Raw genomic sequence first — 10,642 nt, 5'->3', positions numbered from 1 at the left:
GAGCTTTGCTGAAAAATGGAGAAGGACTTAGTACATTCTCATACTTTACTATTAAAGAACCGCAACTAATAAAAATGCAGAATGTGCACTTTCATATTTTAACAGCTTTTTATCTCTTAGTTTTCTGGTCCTTTGGAAATCCCATGAGCTCTGAGATATTTTAGATTTCTCGCTTCAAGAAAGAAAGATTAGATAATCCATTCCTGGAAACCCTGAGAGCCGTGACTTCAGTGATGATGGTACAGGAAAAAGATGCTGTTGGTTGATCAACATTTTCTGGCCACGTGAATAGAGGTTGTTCTTCCATGGTCTTGACACAGCCACATAACAAGGAAATTACCAGGCTTTCAAAGCATTTATTTTAGTGGGAGAAGGGCAGGTAACTGATAACCATACAAAAGCCTTGTAAGAAGAAAAAAGCCAATCCTCATCACTATAAGTTGGGGCTGACAGGCATGACTTTTTGAAAGTGATTGATTGGTTGGTTGGTTGATATAGTCATGAACAAGCTCTAATTCATTTAGTGAAATATAGAATTTCTATGTGAGTTTATTTACTTTCTGCCAATATTAAAAGAAACATTACTGAGTCAAATGAGATAACCATAGAAGCAAATAAGACATCAAAAGAGGATATTAAAAGCCTAGGTTAAAGGCTAATAGATCAAATGTCTATGAGAGATAATAGTAGCAGAAGGTGAAAGGTAACCCAGTGATACTATGAAGTTGTCTTCCACAACTTTTAAAAGTATTGGCATTACCTTGCCTGCCTCTGATGCTGCTGCTCATTATTATACTTGGTTACACAGCCAGATGTTTGGATTGAATTTAGCATTCTTATCCACTTATTGAGGCCTTCCTAAAGACCTAGGATAGACAGATGTTATTGTTTGATGAAGTTAAATCACAGAATGTAAGCTGTTTCAAGTAAAAGCTGCCTTTTGCAATTGACTGATGGTGCTTTTGTCAACGCCAATAGTCTAAGTAGTCTTCCAAATGTTTTGTGATTGCATCAATATGACTATTATATTGACAGTATCTTTGCTTTCTTTTCCTACAACTGCTCTATTTCTAGGTCTTGTATTTTGTGATTCTCTCCAGTTCTTTCTCTTTTATTATCTTGTCCCCAGGTACTGCAACATCTCTATCCAAATTTTTTGTCTTTCTTTTCAACAATTGTTATACTATTGTGAAGTAGAATATTATGTATCAGATGATTGTTTGAATTTTTATTAGTGTTGTTGTTTACAGATTGAGAATTAAATCCAGACAGATATAGGATGTAAATGAAGGAAATTTGTATACAGTATTTGGTAGCAATGGATGTTTCTGTAATGTATGAGAATAAGAAAATAATATTCAATTAGTGTTAGTAAATGGTCTTAAATGAAAAATGCTAACAGTTGCAAGTTCACCATGTCACATTTTAAATTAATTGTTCTGTTTTTATCTTAGTGATAAATATTAAATCGCAACTCACAATTACACAGATTTGTATCATTTTAATATGTGTGAATAATAAAATTGCCAGCCAAATAGGAGGAGGTGTCAAAAAACTCAAGATGGTGATTGCAACTCTGCAATTAAAACCTAACCTCTTTGTACATACATAGCATATGTGATACACATAAAAAAGTTTGGGTGATCCTAGCCACCCTTTAAAAATTTTGACTCACTTATTGACATTCCTAGCCAAATGCATAAGGGAAACCTAAAAACAGGGTGTTACTATAATTTTGCTTCCTACTTGTTTTCCAGTAACTTCTGAGTCATAAATAGGATGAATGGGGGGGGGGAGAGAAGGCCTTAAGGTTGGCACTCAGAACACAAAGGTTGCTATGGAGATTGAAAAATGGGGATCTCTGGTGATAATGGGATGCTGAGAGCCAGCTTGTCCAAACTGTTTTGTAACACTTACATGCTGTGGTGGTCATGTGGTCCCCTGTACAGATCTGCTGGTAATGCCAATGGAAACTCAGCAGTCGGACTCGGTGGGAAAAGTAGAAAAGTAAAGAATGAAGGTCAACAGGATTGTTAGGAAAGAAGAATCTTGATTTTGTCCTCCTTCTGTTATGCCTAAGATTGTCAATTTCTAAGTGGTAATGATAGTAAGGTCATTGGAATAGAGAAGGCAACTGAAGCAACATTGATAGAAAAGATAGGACAAGAATGAGAGGAGGGTTGCATATGCATTAATCAAGTCCAATAATTAATTCAGTCTTCAAGGCAAAGGAGTTTTCCCATCTCAGTCTAAAACCTCTGAGTTCGCAATTATTTCCCGAATGTTCTGCCAATAAATTTCTCGGCCATATAAAGGTAGCATTTGGTTATTAACAGCTTATTAAACTGGATTTAGAGATATTTTGAAATGTTTCTTAATTTTAAAATCCTAAAAAACTCTGTGTAAGTTGTTTTAAAAAATAGCTTCTTGGGATGAATTAAATTTCAGTATTATTAAAGAAAACATTTTTTTCTGCCTGTTTTCTCCATTTGTGTAATTCAGAATTTTCTGATGATCTCAGAGATGAGGCTCTAAACCATGTGTTTTTTTCTAACACTACTGAACTGTTTCTTAGATGATCAGAACACCTGTATTCTGAATGTAACTTCCCAAAATTTATTTGGTTAAACTTCCTTCCTATGTAATCAAATTACTCATAACTGTATGAAGTTATAGCTATATAACTTCAGAATGTTGTAAAATAGTTCTCCCAGCTGTCAAGCCTTCTAAACAAATACACAAGCACAAGTATTAAGAATTGTGCAAATCATTTAACAAGGCACTCTGTAATGGATCTGCTGCTTGATGTCAAAAGGTTTTCTTATACCTAATAAATGTGCTAAGAGGAGATAGATTGCAGACATTTTTGGTTTCTATGCCTTTCCTATTGATCACTACCTCCAAATTTGTCATTTTTCACAGAAGCTGCATGCAGAATTAGGTTTTTACTGAGCTATCTATCATAATCCCAAAACTCTTTCCTTGTAGGCTATTAGACAAGCAGCAATAAATGGTATTTCCTGGTAGAAATTCTTCCTGGAAAGGCAGTCCTGGAAGAACAAAATTACATGGAACCATATTGCTAAATGAAAATATTATCATTGCCTCAGATATTACTAAATTCATATAATCAAAGCCCCTCAGCATTTCCATTTTTTCAGGGAAAGGAAGGGAAGTGAGTTATTGATCAGTAACATATTACTAAGACTGGAACTCAGATTGTATGGCCAACTCTAATTAGAAATTTTATTTTGCACTGAACACAACAAATTAAAGTTAAATTACTTGCCCACTAGCTAATTGCTCCAGTTATAACACTCAGCCCAATCTTCTGTCTTCATACTAAAGTTATTTAACATGAGCTTGTAAGAAGCAACTAATCTGGAGAAAAGTAAAGATAGTCCTCATTTAGCAACCATAGTTGGGATTGGCAACTAAGTCATTAAGAAAACTGGTTGCTAAGTGAAACCAGAACTGTGCTTATAATCTTACCATACTTAACTTTCCTTTGTTTACAGATCTCAAGGTCATAAATGCAAGGATTGATCCTAAAGTTACTTTTTCAACACTCTTGTAACAATGATCAGTAAATGAGTACTAGCTAAATGAGAACTACCTGCAATTATTATAACAATATTTGTAGTAATAGCCTCAATTCTACAGTACTAGTATGCGCTGAAAACCGTTCTCAACTATTTATCATGTGGAACAAAAAGACCTTTGAGAACATTTCCACAAATGTACTTTTGATCAGTACATGACCGAGGGTCAAGGGTATTTACAAGACCAATTACTAGGACAACAGCTATACATGATCTCCTTTTATTAAATAACCTCAGCAAGCATTAAGTTGTACGTATACATGCACGCAATTTAATCTTTGGCATCACATTTGCAATGCCTCAGGAAGGCTGGAAAAAATGAGTCATGATCACAACCTAGTAGCCCACAGGAGTACTTTAGTTTAGGATTATTTTATATAAATAAGTAGGTACACAGGCAGAAGGGTAAGCTAGGATTACATAGTATATCAAGCGAAGTCACCTTATCTTCTAAATATTTGCTTTTGTTCTGTAATTCTAGGGACACCCAGAACAGAAGTAAATAAAGCTCCTGGACTATAAGTTTTTTCTTTTTGTTTTTTGTCTGTCAGCTAGACTCTTCTCGGTCTTCCTGAGCGAGCAAGAGCACAGTGCCCGTAGGGCCTGTTCAATGTCCCCCCTCCGCACGCGCGCTTCCATGCTCGGGTGGAAGTCGCCCGCTGCAGTCGGCGGCGTCTTCTGTCTGACTGCACGCGCACAAGCGGCGGCTGCTTTGCCCCCCTCCCCCTTGTTGTCCATACTCCACTGCCGTTTCCTCCCCTTCTCGGTGCTCTGTTCAAGGACGAAGCGGGCTGCCCACTCGGCCTCTGCTCGCCTGTGGCACCCATCTCCAAAACGACAGAGTTGACGAGGCGGCGAAAGAAGCGCGCCTTTTCCTCTTGGCTGGAAGCTACCGCAGCAAGCTGAAGATTGGTGAGCAAGAGGGAACGGAGGGCAGCGGCACGGGCGATGAAGTGAGGTGAGCAATAAAGAAACAGCAAGCAAAGCTGAGATGAATTCATTAAGTAACATCACGCAGAGCCAAGAGGAAAAACGGGGGAGAAGCTGAGCCTCTCGCGGGTTTACCTACTCTCCGTACCCCCCGTGATTATTTTTTTTCCATCGCAGTCCCTTCCGAAAATAAAAGCAAAGAGCAGGGAAATCCTGGCTAGAGGGTGGGGGGAGGACAGCGAGCGTAGAGAGAAATAGCTTGCTCGAGCTGAAGCATTGATTTTTATTTAACTTCGCCCTGTGGGGTTTTCAACTGGTGACAGGATGGAAAACGGCCCTGGAAAACAGAATATACCGCCCCTCCCTCGCTCCCCCCCCCAAAGAAATACAAAAGGCTGAATCCTTAGTGCTATTTGACATGATATCCTCTTGCAAATAGTTCAGGACAAAGCTGCAGAGCAAAAACGAAATTTAATAAAGCAAGGTTTATATATGGCCTAATTATGTGGTTGCTGTGGGTTACAGGCTAATAAAACCATGATTAGATCTTTTGTCTTTATATTTCTTTTCAAGGCACAGTCAACAAAATGATTAACCCATGGGTTAGCTGTTAAACTGCAGAGGTCAAAGAATACACCACTGTGTCGAAAGTCTAAGTAGAGGAGAGAGAATCAATAGGACATGAGCTTTAGAGGCTCCCTGTTCAGTCCTGGGTACAGCACAGGAGTTTAGTATTGCAAAGATCATTGGGAGCTCTAACTGGAAATTTTGGGTGATCTACACACTTTTATGGTCATTTAGAAATAAAGTTCAGTATGTAAAATGGAAATTAAATATATTGCGCATAGTAACCTTCCTTTGATCAAATCTTAATAATGAGATGGAAGAGAGGTATCTGCACAGAATGTAATGGATCCTCTTCCACTCACCAATATTACAAATGAATTCTATAATTACTTCCTAATTAAAGCCTTTCACTGAACTACCTGTTATATCCACAATCCAAAATGCAGATAAGCATCCACTTTCAACATGGGAGCATAACTATAATGCATTTATAATACTTACATTGAGAGCAGAAATGTAAGTCGTCTTTGAGTCTATCATAATTCCTGGTAATGCATATAGCCATGCAGTAATCTTGGCAACAGTAGAGAATGCCATTCCATTTTTCCAGGATAGTTTTTAAGTTTCCAGTCCAAGCTACAACCCTAATATTCCTTGGCGGTCTCCCAAGGAAAAACCCATTCCTGATTAGATTAGAGTTCTGATTAGATCCCCCCATTTTACCATCTATTGAGCCTTAATAAATTAGGGGGGGGGAGGTAAAGGTTTCCTTGTCAATCATATCTGACTCCAAGGCAAGGTGCTTATCTCCATTTCTTGCCCAAGGAAGCCAGCATTGTCCAAAGACAATTTCCATAGTCTCGTGGCCAGCATGGAGAGCTGTTAATCTTCACACTGAATTGATACCTATTTATTATCTACTCATATTTGTATGCTTTTGAATTGCTAGGTACTAATAAATTAGGAGATTATCTTAAAATATACTTTACCTTAGGATGGCTTGGTCAGCTGTACTTGAAAATGAAAAGGAAAACTACCCTAGGTGATAATTAATATAATTAAGTGATCATTTGTATGCCCCCCATTAAAAATGGCTTAATTTTTTTTTTATTTTCATGTGTTTTTATTTCTGGCGAAAATATTTTTTTCCTCTATTTATGATTTTCTTTGAGAATGTGTCCAAATCAAATAAGCAGTGGCAGCATCTGGAGGATACCCTTTGAACTTTTAAATGATAGTTTACAGGAAAAAGATTACCTTGCCTAAAAGACTAAAAAATGGGGATGTAAATGTAGGTAGTTTTTGCTTAGCAACTACAATTGGGACTGGTAGTTCCATTGCTAAGCAATGTGGTTGCTAAGCCAAAAAAATCATATCACCATGATGGACTTAAGATGTCACTTCCTAGTCAGTCATTAAGCAAGTCACTATAGTTGTTAAGTGAAACATCATGTGATCACCATTTACAACTTTATTTCTGTTTTCTTTAACTCTGCTTGTTGCAAGCTGGTTGGGGAAGGCACACAAATGGCAATCCACGTGAGCATGGGGACACTACAGAAGTATGGGACATTGCAACAGTTGTAAATGCAAGGATTGGTCACAAAATATTTTTTTACACTATTGTAACTTTGAAAGTTTGCAAAACAAGGCAATTAGTAATTGGACTATATATAAGAAAATACAGGATTCTTATCATATCATAAGTTAGCTTATTTATATTTCATAGATGATCCAACAATTCTGAAACAACATACTTTAATGGATTATAACAAACTACTTCATTTTCCTGGCACACATTCAAGAGTTACAGGTGCTTATGCCAAGTCCAACTTCATTACTAACTAAAGATTATCTTAAAACATTAATGACATGATCTTATGCACATCTGTTTTGAAATGTATTGCAAAAGAAAAAATTATAACCACCAGAATTGTAAACAAAAACTACATCTATTAGTTTGATATTGGTATAATGTTTATCAATATAAATATTGATAAAAGTTCTGCATAATATTTTGGAATTAAAGTAGAAAGATGTTTTGGATAGTATGGGAGCAAGCAGGTAGCACTCATGCAACACCGTAGATCAAATATATCTTTTCTCTCGATCTAAGATGGTTTTTCATTTTGTTGAATGACTAGCTTCATATCTACAAACTCTTATTCATAATACAATAGCTTATATTATATGTGATTAAAATAATTTTTGATAAATAGAATAGAATAGAATAGAATAGAATAGAATAGAATAGAATAGAATAGAATAGAATAGAATAGAATAGAATAGAATAGAATAGAGCAGAGCTGGAAGGGACCTTGGAGGTCTTCTAGTCCAGCTCCCTGCTCAAGCAGGAGAACCTATACCATTTCAGACAAATAGTTGTCCAGTCTTTTCTTAAAAACTTCCAGTGTTGGAGCATTCACAACTTTTGGAGGCAGGTTGTTCCACTAATTAATTGTTCTAACTGTCAGGAAATTTCTCCTTAGTTTTAGGTTGCTTCTCTCTTTGATAGTTTCCATCCATTGCTTCTTGCCCTGCCTTCGAGTGCTTTGGAGAATAATTTGATTCCCTCTTCTTTGTGGCAACCCCTGAGATATTGGAATACTTCTATCATGTCATCCATAGTCCTCTTTTCATTAAACTAGACATATCCAATTCTAGTTCTTTATATGTTTTAGCCCCCAGTTCCCTAATTAACTGCTGTTAAAAATTTTTCAGAAAATTCAACTGGTATTCAGTAATGCTGCTAGAATTTTAACCAGCAAATAGGTGGAATTGCCCATTAATCTTATCAGTTGCACCAGCTGCCAGGTTATGAATAAAGTTAAAGGAGCTGATTTTAACCTTTTAAAACTTTACATAACTTAAAATGGAGAGTTATTCTCCCCTCCCTTAAGTCATCCTTTAAAATGAACAGGTATTTCATTTTGTCATATATACCATTGATCTCAAGAGCATATTTGATACAAATGTTCAAAATAAGATGATGTTGTCAGAATCCTGTATGTAGTATCCTCTGCCTCAAGATTTAGATGGCAAATAAAGACATTTTTTAAAAAAACTAATCATATATTTGAGACTGGGTTTTTAATAATGATTACTAATAGTACTTTTATTATTCCTGCTAGTTTAGCTTCTTATGAATATGCTTTAATTGCTTATTGTTTTTATATTTTTCTGTATTTTGTCATTCACTTTATTTTCTGAAACTAAAATGTGAAGTAAAATATCAAGATAATTATGCATTGTGTATGGCAATTTATCTGTTCACATAATCCAGCACCACAGTACATGAAACTGTCAGATACCATAAAATGATTATCAGCATGTACATTTAGAAAAGAATCTTATGGAAGATTACAAATTTACCTCAAAGTGTATATATGCCTAAAATCTGGTTATATTTATTTAATACTCCTGTGTGTTTTTATTCAGAAATAAATTATATTATAAGGATATTTCGATGGATGTCATGGGATATATGGATAGAAGTGATAATATTCCCTCAGCACATCTTCCCAGATACATGGCAGTGGGTTCAGAGACAGATCCCACTGTGCTTTGTCTGTTGTTACTTAATGCTATCACTGAGCTGGAACATTTTAGTCAGAACTGTTTTTAAGGGTACGTGTCTGTCTCCAGCAATGTTCTAGTCATCTGAATTGCTAACCACAAAGTCTCTAAAGTTTACAAATCCAGCTTTATATTCTGTTGAAATAGTTGTTTTGTCACAGGGAAGTTCAACTTGTCTGGCAGCATCTTCTATAGCCAGAACATTTTGAATAAACACTAAACATTCTAAATCATTGCCTGAAACTCATCTGTGTTTATTAGTGCCATTTATATTTATTTTTACTAGTATTTCTCACAGTTGCAAATTTGTTTTGCTGTCTCATCTTTATCCTGTCATTTTTGAAGTGTTCTAAAACTAGTGTTCTAATCTTTTATACTCATGGATCCTGTCTTCATCTTCATTCTTATATCATTTGATTAATTGATTTTTTTACAGTATTATCCCACTGTTGAACAGGCAACCCTCATTTACCAACCACAATTGGGACCATCAACTGTTGCTAAACACCACAGTTGCTAAGCAAAACTCACATGATTGTGCCAGACTTATGTCACTCTCAATTTTATCATTAAGAAACACAGAATAACAGAGGTGAAAGTAGCCTTGGAGGTTTTCTATACCAACTCCTTGCTTAAGCAGGAAACCCTATACTATTTCAGACAATGGTTGTCCACTCTCTTCTTACAGACCTCCAGTGTTGAAGAACCTACAACTGCTGGAGCCAAGTTGTTCCTCTGATTAATTGTTATGTCAGGAAATTTCACTTAGTTCTAGGTTGGTTGTCTCCTTGATTAGTTTCTATCCATTGTTTCTTGTCCTGCCTTTAGATACTTTGGAGAATAGGTTGACTTCCTTTTCTTTGTGGCAACCACTTAGATATTGGAAAACTGCTATCATGTCATCTCTCGTCCTTCTTTTCATTAAACTAGACATACCCAATTCCAGCAGACGTTCCTTATATGTTTTAGCCTCCAGTCCCCTAATCACCTTTGTTGCTCTTCTCTGCATCCCTTCTAGACTAGAATCTCAACATCTTTTTTATATCGTGGTGACCAAAACTGATTTGCAATATTCCAAGTGTGGTCTTATTAAGGCATTGTAAAGTGGTATTAACATTTTTCATGATCTTAATTCTATTATAAAGATTAGTTGAAAAGCTGTTTTTAACTGTTGTAACTTTGAACAATCATTAAACAAGGCTGCCAGTAAGTAAAGGGACTAACCATATCTCTAAATTCATTGATAATAAAAATAGATAATAATATTATCACCTGGTTAGCTGCTAAAAGAAGCTTACATGGATTGACTATAAACAATGGCATGACAAAGTAGCAGCAATGGCACTGAAAGATTTGCAAGAAATATCATTTGCCTGCAAGCAAGAACTGATGTGACCATAAAATAGAAAAAGTAATATAAAATGAAGACACTAAAGTTTCTGGAACTTTAGAATTCAAACCAACAGGCACCTGCCACTTAATACTCCAGACTTAACAATTATTGATAAGAAAGACAAAAATAATCTGGATAGCGGACTCTGTTGCTGGAGACAGCAAAAGAGAAAGAACTGGAGAAGATAACAAAATACAAAGACGTGCAAATAAAACTAGAATGATTGTGGTAAAAGAAAGCAGAGTACTACTAATGATAATTGGTGCCTTGAATGAAATCCCAAAACAACTGGAGCACGACTTAAACACTGTCAGCATTGATAAAATTGCCATCAGTCCATTGCAAAAGGCAGCTTTATTCGCAACAGCTTACATCCTGCAGTAATATTTGTAACACCATTAAACATCAACATCTGCCTATCCCAAGTCCTTGGGAAAGACAACTGAGTCTGAGAGCCTGGTTGACTGTGATAAACCATAATAAGATTTATTAGTGCTATTATGTTCCTTTTATTCCATGAATCTATTAGAACTTGCTTCATCATATTTAGATTCAGTATTGGAAAAAAAATAAC

The 10,642-nt window shown here is 35.9% G+C and overlaps 1 protein-coding gene across 2 annotated transcripts in view; it reads left to right on the top strand.

Annotated features, from left to right (window-relative positions):
- Positions 1-3,775: 3,775 nt before the first annotated feature.
- STEAP2 (STEAP2 metalloreductase) overlaps positions 3,776-10,642 on the top strand; it is a 38,886-nt gene continuing 32,019 nt past the window's right edge. The window contains exon 1 of one of the 2 annotated variants that reach the window (XM_039337806.1): positions 3,776-4,514. The gene's annotated coding sequence lies outside the window, so the exon portion shown is untranslated. Of the gene's footprint in view, positions 4,561-10,642 lie in introns of both variants that reach the window. The other variant, XM_039337805.1, reaches the window with a different exon arrangement.

The sequence above is a fragment of the Crotalus tigris genome, unplaced genomic scaffold (assembly GCF_016545835.1).
Source record: "Crotalus tigris isolate CLP2741 ecotype Arizona unplaced genomic scaffold, ASM1654583v1 scf7180000017686.862900, whole genome shotgun sequence".
Lineage (NCBI taxonomy): Eukaryota > Metazoa > Chordata > Lepidosauria > Squamata > Viperidae > Crotalus > Crotalus tigris.
Note: the sequence above shows the minus strand (reverse complement) of the source record. Positions and strands in the feature narration are given on the sequence as shown.